The following is a 21,341-nucleotide window of genomic DNA, read 5'->3' on the forward strand; positions in this document are numbered from 1 at the left end:
GTTTGGTTGTGATCGGAGCACCTGTTTTGGTGTCATCATGGTTTGGTGAGGGTGGAGGTGGTTTAACCTCTGGATTCCCTTGGTTGTTCTTGGATTGGTTGTCCTATGAGATCCCACATTCATTCTTGGAAAATGGCATGGGGGTGACTAGCTGAAAGAGAGATTTGGTTCAACAATGTCTATGGTTAGGTGGTACATGGAAGTCCCGAACCTAGTCAGATTTTCCTATGATTAATAAGATCTAAGTTCTCTTACTCTTTCACTAGTTTATATGTTGATTTAATGGTTGTCATATCTCTGATATTTATATGGTTTTATGTTGGTTATAAGCATGGTTAAATGATTGGTTCATGTCATGGTTATTTCATGTATTTACTTGTAATTGTTAAATGGATGGATGCAATACCTAATTAATGCTATAATAGTTAATGGAGAAGGAGGTGATCCTTCTCGTTATGTTTCATAATTTCTTTCAGTCATTTATGCTTTGTCTTGTATCATATCCCTGTAGGTTGCATTGATTCCTAGCATTTGACATAATGTCAGCCCCGGTTGGGGATGCTCAGGTCTAGTCCTGAGGTTTATTTTTTATTTATTAGCATTGTTATCATGTCTTTGATGGATTCTAAAGGTTGTAGCAAGTTCTAGGCAGAGGCCGAGATTCTAGGCTAGAAAAGTGGCTCAAATCTCAAGGTCGTTGGCAAAGGGTTGCTGAGAAAAGTCCACAGTCATTGGCACATAGGCCTATGAGAGAAAATTTGGGTTGTTGGACATTTTCATGCCTATAACATGAGAGCGACCAAGGGTTAAAAGGCTTAAATCAGCATTGGGACTCAGGGACAAGATGTCTGTGTGGCTGACATGTCTCATGAGGGTGTTGTTGCTGATGTGGATGGGTTTGTTTGATATGTTTTGTTGGTTCCATTTCTTTAAGGCCACCAAGGATGATGAATCCCTTATAGTAGCCTCTCTCGTCGCATGTTTACCCCGGTTGGTTGGTTGCTTAGGTGGACCTAGGAGGAGGGGGTGTTATATTTTGCGAGGAACCAATGTAGTTCTAGTATCCTATATTGTGGAAGCACAAAGCTTCTTTAATTTTTTTTTTAATTTAGTATGTGTATGTGAGGCAAGTGTATTGTGTGGTAAGTGGACAAGAGTCGTCTTAAATATCTATAGAGGCTGAGGCTTTCCTACTTGGCGAAGGGAAATATGAGGAAGAGAAAGAAATGTGGTTATATGAAGCATTTTGTTACTGAATTTTGCTCTTCATTGGTTATCTATATTTGAACAGAAAAAGAACATACAGTTTATTTGTTTTCCATTCACTGTTGGCTAAGTGACTGCGAAGAATACGTCTCATGCTCTCATTTTTGCAAAGTATTTAGATTCTTTCAACCTAAGTGAAGCTAAATATATTAAAGGCTTTGATAGAGGAAGAATTTTCATGGAACACCTTGAGTCTATGAGGTACGGGAACTTATTTCTTAGAAGTAGAGAACAAAGTGAGGAAAGTCATAGTTTATCAATAGAACATCAAAAATCACTAGTAGATGTTGGGAAAATTGTTGAAAAATATATCATCAGGACAGGAGAAAGATATAATCAAAGAGGCGCAAACCCTACGGGGGAATCTCTATCTTGCACATGTAGTAGTATTGTGACTTCATCTGCTATCAAAAGAAGAAAAATAACTACTTGAAGTAAAAAAATGGTTGTCGATAGGCTATTAGGTGGTGGGGATGACGAAGAGTCTCATTGTAAAGTAACTCCAAAAAGAGAAAACATGTTTGAATCATTTGAATCTAAGAATGTGCTTGAAACAAAGAAAATTGAAGAAGTGGCAGACATGGAATTTGATAGCATTGTACTACTTGATTGGGTTAGTACTTGTTTGCAAGAAAATTAGAGAATAATGGAGGAAATTTCTAAAGAGGACATTACTTTTGATGACCATTTTATTACATTACAGGATGAAAATTATGAGAGGGGCAGTAAGAGATCGAAGATTGAAAGGATACAACTTTCTGACAGAAAAGTTGTTGATCAGGTAGAATTTAACACTGATCTGTCTTCGGTTGCAACATTGGGGCTGATGAAATTGCATCAAGGTGATGGTGAAGAACTTGCGAATTATGTTTGTTGACGATAGGAAGAATATGAAAATGAAGGAAAAAATAAAATATCTAGAAGATAACCCGAGCCTTAGTCCTTTGTTGAAGACTCCACTGATGATAGGCAGACTTCCATTGGCAATTTCTAGTCCCGACGAATTTAATGGATTTGAGAAATTTGTCAATATTTTGAGTGCAGTGAAATCATATATAATTAGTAATAAATCTAATAGATTGTGGATTATTGAATCTGCATGACAAGTTTCTTTTGATCTACAAAATTTAAAGCAGAGAACTAGGTCTTCTATCGAATTGGTCAAAAGTGAGTTGGAGGGAGACAGGGAATTCATAGACAATGACCTATTAACTTTTAGTCAAAAGCTTGATTCACTGTACGAACTAGAAAGAGATAAACAAGGGTTGCCTGATGTTGATCGGATGAGGTAGATCAAGGCTGCATGGTATGGGAAAATAAGAACATTATACATTATTTATGACTGTGGAGACATAGAAAATCGAAGAGGAGATGTGTATCTCAAGGCGGTGATGATTGTTCATGATTTAAACGGTTTTTGTATTGCATATGAATCTAGATTAATTACAAAGGAGAAGTTGTTGGTTGATTTTGAGAAGATGAAACAATCACAGACAATAGAATTCAATGATATAACTCATTTTATTGTAGATGAAATTATCAAATGGCTAATTACTTTTGTTGGTGTCAACGAAGAGTACTTTGCCTCAGTTTTTTGATTGCAAGAAGAAGCAAATAAATTTAGGAGGAGATATTCAATGAACATGCTAAGTAGGACATTACCGTTGCTTCGATGAAAGAATTAATTGAAGCTAAAGTGAAGGAATCATTGAAGCTAAAGAGAAGGAATTCATTGCAGGAAGCCTGATTTTGAAAGATAGTTGCTAATTTTGTATATTGTAAGTGTTTTAATATATTGGAACATTTGTTTTTATTGTCAAAGCATTTTACTATTTTGATATTATATGTACGTTATGATGGAATAGTCTAATTTTTTATTGCAATTCCTTGTTACCTGTTGCAGATGACTTTTGGATATTACAGTCGACGAGTTTGCAATTGCAACTCTCATTGGGACAAATGCACTTAGAAATAGAATCTATTTCCTTGACCTTGGATCTGTATTCATAACTTATTTGAATTATGATTTCTATTTTTTATATCTCTTGATATGTTTAGTAATTATGTAAACAATTTCCCGGATGCGGGTGAAAACAGCAGACGATGAGGTGGCCGCCAACTGGGTTGGCGTGTGGAGAGAGCACATGGCCTCCCACAGGGTGGCACAGAGATCCAAACATGGCATTAAACATTGCCATAAATGTGCCTCGAGTGAATACTGCCATCGCTCTGATAACCGACTTCAACCTTGGCTCACAGTAATGATGGGCTCTTTGGAAAACACCACCTCTGCTCCTGCCATTCCTCCTCTGCAACCTCCTGCCATTCCTCCTCTACAACCTTGGCCCCTGCAATGCCTCTACCCTCATGCAGTGGTGGCGCCCAGCTCCTGCACCACCACTGGATGACGCTGTAGTCTTTATTACTGCATCGATTTTGGCTCGGGCATCCATTTCACCCACAGCTTGAATTTGCAAATCCTCATCCCCTCGGCCCTGGTAGCTCATCCCTCTGCAGAATTGCCTGGTAGCTCCGTTGCAACGCAGCAGCCCACTGCGCCTAATTCGGACCAAAACTCGCCTCCAATTGCGGAAAGCATGGTGCGCCATAGGATGCATAGCCGAAGAGGTGGGAACCGAGGGAGCCTGAGTCACTCCAGGCACTCTTCTGCTTCGGAGACCACCTCCTCTCTGGCTGAGCAGAACACTGGCCGCTACCCCAATACGCGTAGTGGTAGAGGTCGTTTCCACTCGGGAGCCTCTGCTATGCCTCCCTCCACTTCTGGCCCTTCTCCCAGAAGCACTCCGCCTGCTCCTCAGCCTCAGTCCCAGAATGCTCAATTTACCTTTCACTCGACCCTGAACCAGCCCCTCATCACTGCCACAATTACCATAAGCTTTCATGAGGAGAAGCAGAATTCGGAGGCACAAGACTCTGAGGTTGGCGGTCGACTCATGGCAGCTGAGAAAAACAGAGCAATGGATGAAGGTTGCACTGAAGCAATGAGGCTCTCAGGCATTGATGCGGGAGGACGAACCACTGCGGGAAGCAGTCAACACAAAGCCAAAACTGAACTGGCACAATCGAGTCTTCAGGGTGCAGGGGAGCGAAGCACAGAGTTGCCAACCAGACACGCAAGGAAGGAAGTGGAAATGGCTCAACAGAGGAGTTGGGTATTCGATGAATACTACTGCATCATCGAGGAAGAGCAACCAGAGCTGCAGACGGGTGACACGGAGGCTACGCCACTGGCAAGTGGCGCCATGGACGAGTACAGATGCTTCATCGTGGAGGAGCACCCTCCATCGCCACCACGTCCCTAGCGCCACCTCGATGCCATGTGTTCGCCGCCTGGTCTACCACCCTGCTGTCATTCAACGTGCCACGTGCCTACCTAGTAGACCGCCACTCAGCCGCCACATGTCTCAGGTTCATTGGGATTTTGTTCATTCAGTTTCTGGTTTTCACTGGTTTTTCTTGGGGAATACTAAAATATTAGGCTCTTCTGTTGGGTTTATTTTTAGTCTCCTCAGATACAATGTTGCAAAACTTGTTAATTTGCTAGTTTCCCCTGCGTGGGCAGCAAGACAATATTTTTGAAAAACCTCGGTTAAGAACTGGTTTCCCTTCTGGGCAGTTCAAATCTAGTTTTTTTTGCTAGTTGATGCCTTTCCTCTGGCATAGCTAAGTATAGGCTTCGGCCTCTGTGTATGATATTTTTCTTACCTTAATAGAATTAGCATAACTTAGAAAAAAAAATATGTAAACAATTGTGAGATAATGTTTGACACAAGATGTTGTATGGACCTGGGTTCTCAAACATTGTACAGAAAACAATAATTGAACACATGTTTTCTAGTATTTTCTTCGATAATTTATATATTAGCTAATGTTCTGTAATGAATGATAATTAAAATGGATTCATGTTTACTCTGTTCTAATATTGAAACTTTTTACCGGTTATATCAATAATTCTTAGATAATTTTTTACATGTGAAGTTGTATCTATTGCATTTGTTGTGACTAGCATTTCAATATGAATACAAGACTATGTTGATAACTATTGACATTTTCTCGGCCAGAAATCACGACTATTATGTTCCAATTGTGTTTATTTATGAGTGCATGTACACAAGTGAGAATTGCACATATCAATGTTTCATTATACATAGTTTTTATTTTGTTGGGAATAGGATGAGATTTTTCATTATGCAAAGTTTCCTCGAGTAAAAGTTTTGCACAACAACATATGATGATAATAATAAATAATAATTTTTATACATTGGACTATGAGATTTGTTTTTTCCAAGAATTGTGAAAAAAACTCCATATTTTGTTTTGAAATAATCAATTGTAAACCAGTTTTTGTAAGCAATTTTCTTATAGACATATAAAGATTGTTTACTTAAAGAAAATAAGTATTTGAATAAGTCCTATTGGAGATAGAAACTTGTTTTATTATGGGTAGATTTTCCTTTTGTGAAATCCATATTAAATCTTATATTGTAAATCATAAAAGTTACAGTAGTCAATTGTAAATGAGTATATGTAAAGCGTCACTGAGTATAGAAGTAGTTGTGCGGAAGTGGTTGTGCATGTGTGGAGGCTATGTCAGGAACATGTGCATTTGCGGAATTAAGTATTTATATAACTCATGCTATATATAGAAACTTGTTTCACTGTGCGGAGATTTTCTTGCATCAAGCCCATAATAAAGCTTTATTTTTGCACAATGAAAGCTTTTATTAAACAACAATAAACCTAAAAATCATAAAACTAAATTAAATAAAATTATTTAATAATAAATTTTACGAATTGAAACAAACAATTAATAATAATGTCGTGGCTAAAGTTTTATTACTGATTGTAATCAATGCGGGAGGCATACACTGCATATGGAAAAGAAGTGGAATTACAAAATTGCATTATGTAGGAGCATAAGAAATAAGAAGAAGAAGAAGAAGAAGAAAACAAAATGATTTCATTGTGCGGAGTGCAGTTTCCTCATTTTCGTACACAACATAATGAGATTAACGGTTCAATATCCTTCTAGCGAATGAATAGATCGACACGTAATCGAGAACGTAAATTATATTACCTCTAAACTAACATCGATATTGTAAAACCCCTGGTTGATTTTCTATGTAAATAAAATAAGACCAAGGTCATGGGACATGTATTTGAAGTTGAATGTTGGGAAAAAATAGTGATGGGTATCACTGGTGACTAATTAATGGCTATGGAAATTGGCAAAGGCAAAGTGGAAATAATTGGAATTTTATTTATGAAATAAAGGAAAATTGGAGAAAAGGAAGGTGAAGAGACACACATTGCATGAGAGAGAAATTGAAGGAAAATGAAGAAAATAGAGGCCTCAATGATAAAAAGGCTTCTAAGGATCAGTTTCTAGCTTTTGGTTGGTTATTTTTTTGTCAGTTTAGTGTTGGAACTCTCTTCTATTCTCTCATTCTCTCATACTCTTGCACATTTAGAGTATTATTGGAGCATTCTTGGATCACTTCAGCACACATTGGATTTCAAGAAAGTAGGCAAAGGAAAATAGGAAAATGCAAGGGCACAGGTGGATCGATAGCTACAACTGGATTTGCAGGTAACAAGTTGCATGTGTGATTTCCTTGCTAATTTATGGATGCATGGTATATGCATATGATTTTCAGGTTGTGCTATCATTGGCATGGAGATTTTCCTAGATTAACAATGGTGTTAGTATTGCCTTGCCATTTCCTAGATAGCCATGGTGTTGTGGGTTTTTCCACTTCTTGTTTTTTGATTGGTGCTCAGGTTCCTTATGTTTGTGGATTGGAACAAATGCTCTGGAAGCCCTATAACAACTTGGGTTGAGTTACTAGTCCTGGATCCTAGGTTTAGACAAGTGATTTGGATCGCTTGGTGGGTTGAGTTACTAGTCCCTAGAGCTAGGGCTGACAAGTACTCTAGAACCCTGGATAGCTTGGTTAGAGACAAATCTAATTGGTGTTAGTGATGTCTGACCGTGGAGGTGGAATCACTATGGTTGAAGGTTGAGGTGGTTTGGTCTGTGGAAGCCTTAGTTTAGTTTAGTTTTGGTTTATTCCATGAGATCCCACATTCATGCTTGGAATATGGAATGAGGGTGATTGGCTAAAAGAGAGATTTGGTTCGTCCAAATCTATTGTTAGGTTGTACATGGAAGTCCCTAACTTGGTTGGTATTTTCATATGTTTATATGAGAAATTTTCCTGTTGTGATATTATGGTTGAGTTGCCATGGTTTCTATGCTAGTTATTTTATGGTTATATGGTGGTTATATGATGTGTATTATTTATGCCTCTTGCCATGATTTGTTTAGTTATTTATTGGTTCATGAATATATGGACTAATAATGTTGGTACGGCTATGTGGAGAGGGAATAGAGCCTTCTTGGTGATTTTCAAATGAATCATAGACTATTATGATCAGATATGCAATCATGAATTGTAGCTTATATGTTGCCATGTGTTTGACAAAATGTCTAGTGTGTTCTAACCAGGCTAGGTCAAGTTTTTTATTTGAGTTTGAATATTTAGCCTTGTTTCCATGTCATGTATCATTTTGTAAAGTTTTTGGCAGTGGTTTGGAGGCTAACCTGGAATTGTGGCTCAAATCTTTGGACTGCACCCTCTAAGCCGGGCAAGTTGGGTGACAACTACATGGAGGCGGTGTTGTGCATGTAGATGGAGGCCTTTAATTGCACCTAAGCCTTGTCATGCATGTTGTTGGGTGTCTAGGTCAATGAAAAGAGCCCCAACTCAGGTTTTGGTCACTTGGGGTGGTCCTTTGACCTCTGAGTGTCTTGTAGTCCTGAGGGATGTTACGAGTTGTCAATTTATGGTCAGTTGTAGGCCACAGTTCTTTAAATAGATCTTGGAGGTTGGGTCATGTCATAGCAACTCTTTGTTCTCATGTTGAAGGTCGGTGAAATTGGGTAAATGTGGGAAGGGGTAGTTACATATATAGTAGTGAATGTGATTTTTGACAACCTATATACTAGCTGCCATTATTAGAAAAGATTCAGATTTAATTTGTTTCATACATAGAGCAACATGTGAGTCTGAATTTTGAGATTTGTTTTTAAACTATTTCTACGATTTCTTGGAAATGTCTGATTTGTTGTTTTTTAATTACTATTTAATCAAAATGTTCTATCAAACACATTTCACACGTAGAATAGTAACATGTAGCGGAAACAGAAAAAAGGAAGAAAATTTAGCACTATCAACAATTACTTTGATACCAAAAGTCCTGTAGTTTGACAACTATAACCTGATTTTACAAAAAATTGTGCCCGATTTTCCAAAAAATGTGTCAGAATTTCTACTTTTTTTGGTCTAGAATTGTGGTGCATTTATATTATGCAAATTATTTCTACTATTCCTCGTAAATGCAAATTTTTCTATACTAAATTGCTATATATTAGAAGTGTCATGTAAAAGGGATTTCAGAGGCAGAGTAGTAAAGTGGTAGTTGTTTAGCATATTGATGATCTATACCTATAGCACGTTGAAAATGTTGTCTGTTGATAGAAAATTTTAAAAGTTCAGAGTGGAAATGGCTTCAAGGGGGAGGAAATAAGTTATTTTCATTGATATTATTAACTCACTCGTGCTCATTGATTAGAACTTTCAGGGGTCGATTGTGTATCAACTATATGTGAATTTGAATATGCAAGAGAAGAGCAGCAATACAATTTGATCTACCAGATTAGAAAATGTTTCATGCATTCCAAAGGTATTTGATTTCAGGGAAATCATTTATTTATGCGTAGAGAAATTTGATTTAACAATAAAAATAATTAGGTTATCAACCAAATAATGGTATTTCTTTGACTTTAGAGACATTTAGGCAGATATTGAAGCTATTAATTATGGACATGTGCTTAGATTTTTCAAAAGAAAATAGTTTTTTTAAATCACAGGAAGGTGGCTCGAAAATCATACAGGAGTTCATTTCACTAGTTGTTGAGGTTCCTTTGATCTTTCCTCTCTAGATATTACTTTGTTTAGAGAAATGTTTAAAGAGTTTTGTTGGTTGTATGTCTGTTTAATGGGCCAAGAAACTACGACCAATGTGCCAACATCCATCCTCTATGTGCTCCATTATTCATATAAAAAAAATTGTCTATTCAATTGGGTTGATCTTATTTCAAATGAACTATGTTTTTAATTAGTACATTTGTTCAAGAGCGGTAGGTTCTTCATGATAGTGTATCTGATAATAGCCCTAGTATCAAGTCATACTTTTGATGAGTTGACACATAACCCTAATTTCAATTTTAACAAAGAATCAATATAGTTCCATACTGTGGAAGCAAGAACTTATTTTAATTTTTTGTCTAATTCAATATATTTTTGTAAATCAATTTATTAGCGTGATCACTGGTGAAGAGCCCCATCGAATATCTATCGAAGAACAAGTTTTCCTCTGGGGGGGAGGGATACATGAATAAAGAGGAAACAATATATTTATTTGAGTTTATGGGCTTCGAGGTAAACCACTATTGCTTCCAAGAATTGTTATGGACAGGTACTTTAATGTTGAAGTCTGTAGACAACACTACTATTAGCAAGTTAAATTTGAACAAAAAAAGAAGAAACAATTTATTTATTTTCCATTTACTATTGGGCGAGTAATCGTGAAGAATGGAAGCTAACTTGTAGAGTTTGTGAAGTCTTTGCATTGTTTTAATTTAAAAGAAGCTGAAGGTTGGTGAGATGTTGATCTAGAAGGCCTATTTATCACACATTTAGGTGCCATCAAATGTGAGAGCTTGTTGACAAAAGTTGAAAGTGAAAGCGAAAAGAGTCACAATGTTGCAAGAAATCATCAAGAAGGAGCAATGGCTATTAGAGAAATTGCTGAAGAAGCAAGTATTAGCACCAAAACAAAGTGTTAACAAAGAAGTGGAAAACATGTATAATCTTAGGTTTGCATATCTAAAACTACTTTGGCTTCATCTTCAAGTGAAATAAAATGAAAATATACCAAAGTTACACAGTTGATTCACGGTTAGCAATCAGCTATCGAAGATGACAAGGAGCCTCAATTGGAAAATTGCAAAAGTCCCCTACAAACACGAAATAGTCAAGAAGCTATCAACGAAGAAATTGAAACTCTGCTACATGATTGGGTTAGTAGGATTTGAATGAAAAAAAAAAAGAAAATGGAACAAATTGCCAAAGAATTTTCTATATTTGATGATCAGTTTTCAACTTTTCAAGATGCAAACTATAATAGGGAGAGTAAAATATTAAAAATTGAAAAAGTAAGTATGCATGGTAAAAGAGTTATTGATACAGTAGAGAAGAACCTTCATATGTATGGAATTGTAGCCACAAATATTTTGAAATTGCATGAAACTATCAGGAACGCACTTGTAGTGTCTTTTGACAAACAGGAAGCAGAGAACCTGGTACTAAAAGAAACAATAGAAATGTTGGAAAATGCTTTAAATACAGGTCCTTTGTTAATGACTCTAGTCACAATACGAACTCAACAATATGCAATTCCCACTGCTAACACATCTCATGGATCTATTGGAGCTCTACAATTGGTTAATGTAGTCAAATGTCATGTTATCGGAAATATATGCGAGATATTAGAAATAACTGAACATGGATATCAGGTGGTTTTTGTTCTACTATGGTTAGCACAGGAAATAAAATCATTTGTCGATTTGGTGAGAAGTAATATTAGCAAAGACAAGCATTTCGTTAACAATGAATTACTTGCTTTTAGTCAAAGTCTTGAATTGCCATCTAATCTAGACAAGAAAAATAGAGAAATTTCAAATGCTAATCAAATGAGGAAAATCAAAGTTGGATGGTCCAGAAGAATCAGTACACTAGAAAACATTATTTCTAAATGTGAGAGCATAGAGAATAGGAGAAGTGATGTGTTTCTAAAGGAAATGCAATTTTTTCGAGATCTAGATGGCCCATGCATTATACATAATTCGGAATTGATTACAAAATATACACTAACATTTGAATTGGAAAAAAGTCATTGGAAAAACAGTTTGATGTTATAACTAATTTTACTCCAGAAGAAACTGACAAATGGCTAGTTTGCTTTGTCATTATTAATGACAGGAAATCTGTGTTAACTACTCAGATACAAGAAGAGGCAATGGAGATCGAAAAATAAAATAAAATAAATATTCAATTATCATGTGAGGCTAGAGATTACAATGGGACCAATGAAATAATTCATTCAAGATAAGTTGAAGACATTGGTTCAAGAGGCCATGCATTCGGAAGGCAGTTGATAGTCAAATTATTATCCTATATGTTTTCACAAATTGTAATTGTCCTTAAATACTTGCATATTTCTTTTCTGCTTACTAGTATTCAATCACCATGATTTATTAATTTTACTAATGTCACATAGTCTACTTGTTGAATGCAGTTTCTTGTTTTCTTTTGCAATTCTCTCTTTGCATATTACAATTCACACATTTATTTTTGCCAAATGAAGAAGAAACTACTTAAAGAGAAGATGCTAGAATAACATAGTGAATGAGCTAATGAATGAAGCCATTGTGCATTTTCATTACTGATACAAGTGATTCCCACTAAGAATCAGAGTTATTAATTCTTAGCATCTAATATTCTATGCATTTGTATTCTATTTATTTATTTCAATCATAGCTATGATGATTGAAATTTGAAACTTGATATTAGTCTTATTATTGTAATTGTATTGCTTAATGTTATAGGCTAATGCTTTGAGAATTTGTATTATGTCATCAATACATATATGAGAATAACATGAAACATGAGAATAGTTTTTTTTCTATGAAACATGAATAATGTTCATTGTCATCATATTTTTAAATTTGTGCAGATACAATACTCTAGGAAGAAATTTCATCACACCTTTTTCGTATCTATCTGTTGAGCATAATGAAAGTTTTTTTTTTTCTATATTTCGAATTGAAAGTGATTTTATCAATTTTACATGGTTTCAATTTCGATTGGTCTTGTCTTGCATTACATAATCTTTAATGAATTAATTAGTGGTGGATTTTTCTACGAACAACTTTCCTTGTATAGGAAGGTTTAACTGTGTGAAGTACGAAGGTCACATAATCAAAGCTTGAAAGCTTCCTCCATACAATGGACTTCATCCACAATTTGACGCATATGCCTATTTACACAAAGATAACCATAAACAAAGCTTTCATTATGCAAAGAGCACAACCTTTAATCAATTGATTAGCAAATTTTATTGTTCAAAAGAGGTTGATTTTGTAGGAGTGTAGAAACCATACTTGTTATGTAAAAGGTGTTCCCTGACATTTTTGCTTATGCTCGATCATTGTCCCGTTGCATAATTTAAGCCTCTACATTTTCACATAAAAGTTATATGCGAAGGTAAGAAAATCCACAAGAATGTTTTGTACAATAAAACTTTGGACTCTACTTCCGCACTCTGCGCTAGAATTATATTGACATTAGGATATTCGTAAGCAAATATAAACATTAGACTATTAATAAGCATCAACATTAGATGTGTTGCAATTTTGAATTTGAATGGACCTTATTGTTTTGTCGATTAACTCAGATAGTAACAATTTATATGTTAATATTAATATTTTACTGCTTTCAAAATCATAACGAAAGCTTGAAATATTTGCATTTTGTATTAATATTTCAATGATTTGAAAATCATGATTTTATATGTAATATTTTAATGCTTTGAAATAATGGCAAGTTGGATAACACTACAAAGTGGTAACCATTTTTTTCATATACATTGAATTGGGTTCCCAATGAACCCTTGTTGACAATGTGAATAAAATTGCCATAATTAAGTACCTTTACCATAATTATCAAGTTTTCTCAAGAGAAATAATCAGTTTACGGAGCACTTCTTGTGCGAATAGGAAGTGTGCAAAGTTATATGTAGAGTGGAAGTTTCGCTCAAGCAAAGGTCCGCACAAGGTTTATTAAATAATAAATATACAAATATTTTTTTAATTACTATTTAGTAACGCATTTCACCCCTCAATGAAGTTGTTATAAGGCACACTCTTATTATGCCATATTAAATAATTCGTGTTTGCAATCTATATGACATGTGGATTCAGAGTAGTGTTATGCTAGTGCTTTGTTCATTGATGCGAGAGAAGATGTGGTTGCACGTTTTTCGACATAAGTGGGGGCGGGAGCTAGGGAGAACTAGGGCTCTTTGGCATATACAAGGGTGCTAAATAAAATGTGTTTTTTGTTGGGTGTGTGTTATATTCTTTCCACGACTAGTTGCATGCATGGAAGAATCATAGGGGGTACAATAGCCCCCCCTATTCATTGTGTCGGGTGCAGTAGTGGGGTTTCAGGGGGGCGTTAACCCCCCTATATGGGGTTCGAGGCAGTGTCTCGAGTAATATTTTTTGGACCCTATATTAGGGACGCAAACCTACCTATGGTTTTGTGCATGGGTTTTTCACATGGTTTTGGGCATGATGGTTTTTTTCCCATGGTATTTTGTAGATCCAGTCAAGGAAACTATAGTTATGTTCTAATCTAGGGTTAATGGATTGGGGTTTATGAATGCTTCTACATGTATATATATGTATTGTAACATTGAAAAGAACATAATGAAAAATCAATCTGGTAGTCTTGGTTGTGTGATCTAGGGGAAATCTCTGTGTATTTGTTTTGTTTTTCTCGCCATTGTATATTTTTTGTTTTTTAGAATTCCTCTACAAGTAATTTTTGTACAGGGTTAAAACCTAAAATTTCAATTCGGATGAAAAATAAGTGTTGTAGGGTAAAACAAATGTGTGTAAGGCTTGTGTATGGTTTATTAAAACAATAAATATACAAGTCTCTTTTTTAATTATTATTTAGGAACGTTTTTTGCAAGTACAAAAGTAGTTGTGTGGAAGGAGTTGTGACAAGGTGGTTGTGTGGAGCTGGATGTTCAGAGGTAGCATGTGCGGAGTTTCAAATGCCAATGGTTGATTGAAGGGTTTTATTGAGTGTGGAAGTAGTTGTGTGGACAAAGTTGTGCGGAGGTGGTTGTGTGTGTGTAGATGTTATGCAAAAGTTTTGTGCAAAGATTATTAAAACAATAAATATATAAATCCCTTTTTTAATTCTTATTTAGGGACGTATTTGAAAATGTATGATCATTAATTAATATCAGTTGAATGTCAATAACTAAGGGCCCTATTGAGTGCAAAAGTAGTTGTGTGGACAAAGTTGTGCAGATGTGGTTGTGTGTGTGCATAGGTTATGCGGAGAACAAATGCATGTGCATAATTTGTGTAGAAAGAGGGAGGTGCAGAGGGATAATAGATGCTCAAAGGTACCATGTGTGCAGAAAAATACTTTGTGCAACATTTATTAAAAAAATAAATATACAAATCTCTTCTTTGGTTCTTATTTAGGAATGTATTTCGCAACGAATGATTCTTGCCCACGATATTTGGGACCCACATTTATTAATATCAGTTTCAAATGTCAATTATTGATGGAAGGGCATTGTTGAGTTCGAAACTAGTTGTGTAGACGAAGTTGTGTGGAGGTGGTTGTGCAGGTGCGGAAGCTATGCAAAGAACACATCCACATATAAGCATAAAGAAATAAATGTTCGGAAATACAAAGATAAGCATTATTTACTCAAAAACATCTACCACAACAATTAAAAACAGTCTACCATGAAGATTAATCCTAAAACACAGAAAACTCGTTCCCTAAAGTACACACACACACACACATATATGGCTTTTGCAAAGGTATCTAAAGATTAAATTTAGTTATTTCTATGCATAGCTTTCCATGCAACTCATAACTATAACACATTTTTAATAATCAGACTATATTTCAGAATACATCGTAGAAATTTTGACCATACTGCACTTACAACGATGTAAACGAAATTTTCAAAGCCAATTTAAAGGTAATTTAGGCGAAGCTTCCAAGAGCTATGTTAAATGAAATAAGCTATTAAAGGAAATTTCAGCCTAAAAGTAGCCTCCTAAGTAAAAATCAAGAAATTAATAAAAAAATGGCATGTAGAGAATTTTTTAATATTAATTTATTTTTATCTATATTCCACAATATTTATTAGCATGGGTTTTAAGAAAAAATTTAATATATTATTTCTAATTTTTTACTTTTATCAAAATACCTCAATATATGACACTTTTATTAAAATAATTGTCTATATTTATATTTTATATTTACTACTTTTTGGTGTCTTTTTAACTACTGAAGCCACAATTTCGCTGAATATATTTTTTGATTGGAATTTGGTAATTTGTCATGGAGTTGTCTTTAATGCGACTTTTTGGACTTTCTGGTGTCGAAATCCGACAAAAAAATTGAAGAGAAATCATGATTTGTGTTATTTTAAAAAATTCAACTAGAAAAACCCACCGGAAAAACTTCCAAAAAGTCACACAAGTCGCACTAAAGACAACTCCAAAATCCGACAGAAAAATTGAGGTGAAATCTTGATTTGTGTTATTTAAAAAAATTCGACCAGAAAAACCCACCGGAAAAAGACAACTCCATTTGTCATTTCTAGAACATGTTTTTTAACTATTTAACTATTTATATTTAACTATTTATTAATTGTAACTATTTTATATTTAATTGTATTTAACTATTTTATATTGAATTATATATTCTATATTTTTGGTCGAATCTGGTAATTTGTCATTTTGTTAATACATTTTTTAACTATTTAACTATTTTATATTTTACATTTTACATTTAATCACTTGTAACTATTTAACCATTTCATGTTTAACTATAATTATATTTTACTTTTAACTATTTGACTATCACTGTATATATTTATATTTTTTATTTAATTGTCTAGATATATTTTATATTTAACTATTTTTTTGGTGTTTTTTGGAAAATGGTTATTAATATCAAATGGTCCACGTTTTTTATTTATGTTTTTTAACTAATATTTATATTTTTTATTTAATTGTCTAGATATATTTTATATTTAACTATTCTTTTGGTGTTTTTTTGGAAAATGGTTATTAATATCAAATGGTCCACGTTTTTTATTTATGTTTTTTAACTAATATCAAGATTTGCAGTTCAACAACTTTTTTGATATTCAAATTCATATGGGTAACGTAGGTAAATAACATTATTAAAATATTTCACGAATACTCATATTAATAAGAAAATATTTCATGAATACCCAAATTAAACAATTTAAAATGATTTAGGACATGTACCTCTTTTTAGATTTACAGGATTTTGATTGATTTGACTATTATCACATGGAAATTAAGTGAAAATTTCATGGGCACTTTTCGATCGAAATTTCCTCTAATGTGTGGAGAAATCTATGCAAAGGAAGCATATGCAGAAGAAGTTGTGTGAGGCAAGCATGTACAAAGAAAGTTGTGCAGAAGAAGCATCTGTGGAGGAAACTATGCAGAGATAACTTTCGTTGCGCAAAGTGCGGATATGCGCAGGCGGGAATAACGAGAGATTGCAAAGATGATTGCTAGAATAAATCATTTTCAAAAAACAACAAAATGCGGACCCCACACTACCTTAATCAATTAATTAAGATTTATTTCTTAGGGTCGGTTGTGGAGCTAAGTAACAAATGACTATTACTTTTATAAATTTCCATAGTGGTAAATTGGTAATGACACTATTGAAACTATAGCCTTAGCATTTCATTTAATTAATGAAATTAATCATATTTACCAATCCATCATTTATTTCCATCCATGTAAAAAAATTAACCTTTTAGGAACGTGTGGCATTGATTCTTTTCTTTGTTTTTTAAAGGAAGATATTAAACGTAAACATTTGCAGTCAAAATATGTTGACTTTCAATTACTTTATTATTATTATTATTATTATTACAATTTTTTTATCTACCACTCCAACTTTGTTAATTATCTAATACATATGTTTAATATTTATATGCTAACATCACAATACTAGCAACTAATTTTGGTTGTGTTGTTTGTAGAAGCATTCGTCACGTGTTCATCATGCAATCTTTTTAGCATGCATGTCAAAATAGTTTTTAGAGAAGGTAGTTACAAATAGAATGCTCGTCTAGGATGTATGGTATTGTTCTGGTGGTTGCACACTATGAGTAGCTACCATTTAGAACGAAAGTGCAAAACGTGTAGCATTATTGACAGGTTAACATTGTACTATTAGTTCTATATGTGAATATTAAGAATGTCTATACAATATATGGTACAGTACTATGGCAATGATATACAAAGTTCAAATACTATTTAATATGATATTTTTGAAGTACTTTTATGCTATGGAATTAGAAACTCTTATTTTTTTAGTTTTTGTATATTTGAACTATCTCATTGTTGAAAATAGCAACAAGAAATGCTAAAAATAGAAGTGCTAAAAATATCACTGCTATAAATAGCATTTCAGGATACATTCCAATTTTAGTTAGTCCTTGGACTAAAATTGAGAATTAAAATTCGAATTTGATTTTAGCAGCTGTTTGAAAAATAATTAATTAATTCATCTTGAGTTAATTAATTGTAGAAAATCAAACATGAAGTCTATGTGAAGACATGCAATAGTTTCCCCTTTGATTGAGGAAGTTATCCCTTGATTAAGGAGATCAAGATGAGTTGTACTTTGAGTTGTAATTAGTTAGCTCAGTTAACTGAGTTAAGTCCAATTAGATTAGTTCCAACAGTTTGCGGAGCTGATTATGAGTTCAGTTAGTTAATGCATGCATGCATGTAACTACTGCACTTCAGATAACTGAATATTCTCTCATAAATAACTCATGCATGTTAGTTCAGTTAGAGACCCAGTTGAGATTAGATGATGGGACAATGTACTATCAGTTGCAGGAATATTCCATTGAGGATATCTCTTGCATGCAAAAGGAATTCATTCCTTGGAGATTGCGCAGTTACTTCTGAGTTTGTTGAGTTGTGTGAGAGGTGAATTCACATAGGTGGCAGCCAGAGGACCTAGGAGAAACTGCGCAAGGAAATAGGAGTCTTGGAGGACTGAAGGAAGGCATATTTTGTGTCTATGCAGTCTATGAGCAGCATTGAGGGATTGTACTGAGAGCTGGATAGCTTGTGAGCTAAAGCTTTGTGTAATCTGGACATATTTCCACTTGTATGATAATACAAAGATCGGGGTTTTTAACTGAGGCTTTCCCCAGAGTATTCTTCTCTATTCATGTGTGATTGATTTCTCATTCTCTGTTATATGTGTTCTATTTGATCTTGCTCAAAATCGATTAAGCTTTCGCAACTTTGTTTGTAGAAGTAGATCAAGTATTTTGCTTTAGTATATTGCATTATCAGGTGATCTATAGTGGGAAATTCTACACTCATATCATCATAATCGCAGAAATGAATGCAAGCACAACAAATAATGTTAAGGACAATGATAACTCTTCTAAGGGCATGTTTCTATTTTATTTATTATACTTTGATTATATTCGCGTTACATAACACAACTGTGTTTTTTTTTGTTGTCCCCGCCACTTTTGGGCCATATTTTCTAATGTCCTATAACTAAAAGAAAATATTTTTAATTTTTTAGGAAACATATGAAACTTAGAGATTCAGATCTAGGACAAGGATTACAAGGAAAAAATAACTTTGAACATTTTTATAAAACTTTTGTAATGACTTTGCTTCATCTTATTTTGTTTTCATTAAACAGTTCTTATTCAGTTTCAATTATAATGTCCTTTTAACTAGTGGTTTCAGTGTAATATTTGTGAACAAATAAAATTTATCGAATTCGAATGATGTCACATTAGAGATCGACAACAATGTAGAGATAGCAATGAATAGTATTACAGAAACAAATATCGCAACAGGAAAACTAAAAGTAACAAAAACTAGCAAAGAAATAAATGCAAATAGGTGCTTCTGTGCACGTTCATTTAACTCTCTATGAGATTTCTTCTTTATTTATTTTTCTTTTTTTTCCCCTCTATCTTTATATTATTTTCTCTCTTTTTTCTAAAAACCAAAAAACTTATTTCAATTCAATGTTCATGACTAGAAAAAAGAGGCAAGTCTATGCCATTATTGATCAAGGATATCAATAACAATATAACTAGGAAAATTTTTGATGGTGTTGTCTTGGTTACATATCGAACATTTTTTGGCAAAGAAAATAAGTCAAAAGAAATATTATGTGTAGACTTAACAGATAAGAAAGTGGAAATGAAAATAACATTGCTTGTGCCAACATCGTTAACCGAACAACATGAATCAAAGCTTGTTGGAAATATCATTGTTTCTATTAAAGATTTCAAAATATTCCAAAGCACAAATACGATAATTATGATTATGAGAAAATTATTTGTCTAAATAGTTTTAGAAGTGTAGAAAAAATTTGTCTGTGCAAAGTATTGATTTTTTCCAAACATGATGACTGCAAATTTGTCACGTAATGACAATGCATTTCCAGTGGGCACAATTGTAGCTATTGCAATTTTCGATAACGCAGATAACAATGCAATATGTATTGGAAATCAAAGACGACAATGGAGAACATGACAGGGCTATAGTAAACTTTGTTTTATTTCTAATTTGTATTTTTACGAAGTTATTGTCCATATTTTTATTTTTCCCCCACCAGAAAACCCAGTTTTCATTGAAATAAAAAACAAGTTACATATGCGTAGATCTGTATATCCCAATGTTCGGGGAAAAGATCATTATTGATCTATTACAATTTTCATGTATTGTTTTACAAGTGCTACATATGTAACAACTTCAAGTACATGATAAACTTGTTTCAACATGTGTTTCAATTCAAAGAGATTTGCATCAAAACATTTTTTGTTGATCTTGCTAAAAAATATAGTTAAAAAACAAGAAATAGTTTTTCGTACTTCACAATCAATGTTCATATGTGCATTGAACATGGGAAAGAAAGTTGGCAATCTAATAAACTTGCTTTCCTCGCCAATCGGAATATGCACGATAAGCTATATCATATTGTTTCAATAGATATGGATAAAGAGCAAAAAAAAATGTTTGATTTCATGTTACTAAGCGTTTGTTTTCTATATCGATTTTACAACATTTTCAAGGATACCTAAGAGCAGTTAGCATATACACAAACTCATTTGAAACTATATGCGCTAGATGCAGTAATCCAATTACAAGTACTAAAACTATGAACAAAAGTATTCTTTATTACAACACTTGCAAGTAAGACTCACACTTTCTTTATTTTCATCGCTTAAACTACATCATACATGCAAGTGACAGGACTGAAAAATAGTGTATTCTGAGGGGCGTCGAACTAGAAAGTGTATTACTTGCACTACAACAAACTTCCAATGACCAATGTTGTGCAAACAAAACAAATGTTATTGAAATTTGTACCAACTTCTAGATGCATAGTACATTTATGATAGACCATCAAAATGTAGTTGTACATATACAATGACAAGTTGCTTTGTTTATGTTGTTAAGAAATTCGGTAACAACACAATGCTCATTCCTTGCATTGCGAGGCATTGTTCCTTGCATTGTGAGGCATCCTAACATTGCCTCAAAGTTTACGGTAGACCATCAAAATGTATTTGTACATATACAATGAGAAGTTGCTTTGTTTATGTTGTTAACAAATTCGGTAACAACACAATGCTCGTTCCTTTCATTGTGAGGCATCATTCCTTGCATTGCGAGGCATCCTAACATTGCCTCAAAGTTTTTTTTTTTTTTTTTTCCAAAAACTCTTTCATCTTACTTGATATTTGGGATATAATTCACATTATCAATCAATATACTATATTCATGGGAACAATATTAGCAATGTCATCATCGAAGCAAACAACACAACTTTTTCTACCAATGTAAATGCTAGAATGACATTGTACATAATTGTAATCCAATGAGCTATTTTTGTTCCAGCACTATGTTTTGTACCATTTTATGTCATTTTTTATTTTATTTTTTCAGTTTTGTTTCTTACATTATTTTCTCTATTTATCAAATTTGCAAGCTCTATAACCACTTAGGCAATATTACAAGTTGGTTACATTGCAATTTTCGGTGACATTACTTTACA

Source organism: Pinus tabuliformis, chromosome 5_1 (genome assembly GCF_031772625.1).
Source record: "Pinus tabuliformis cultivar Carrire ecotype Pingquan chromosome 5_1, CPIR1, whole genome shotgun sequence".
Classification (NCBI taxonomy): Eukaryota; Viridiplantae; Streptophyta; class Pinopsida; order Pinales; family Pinaceae; genus Pinus; species Pinus tabuliformis.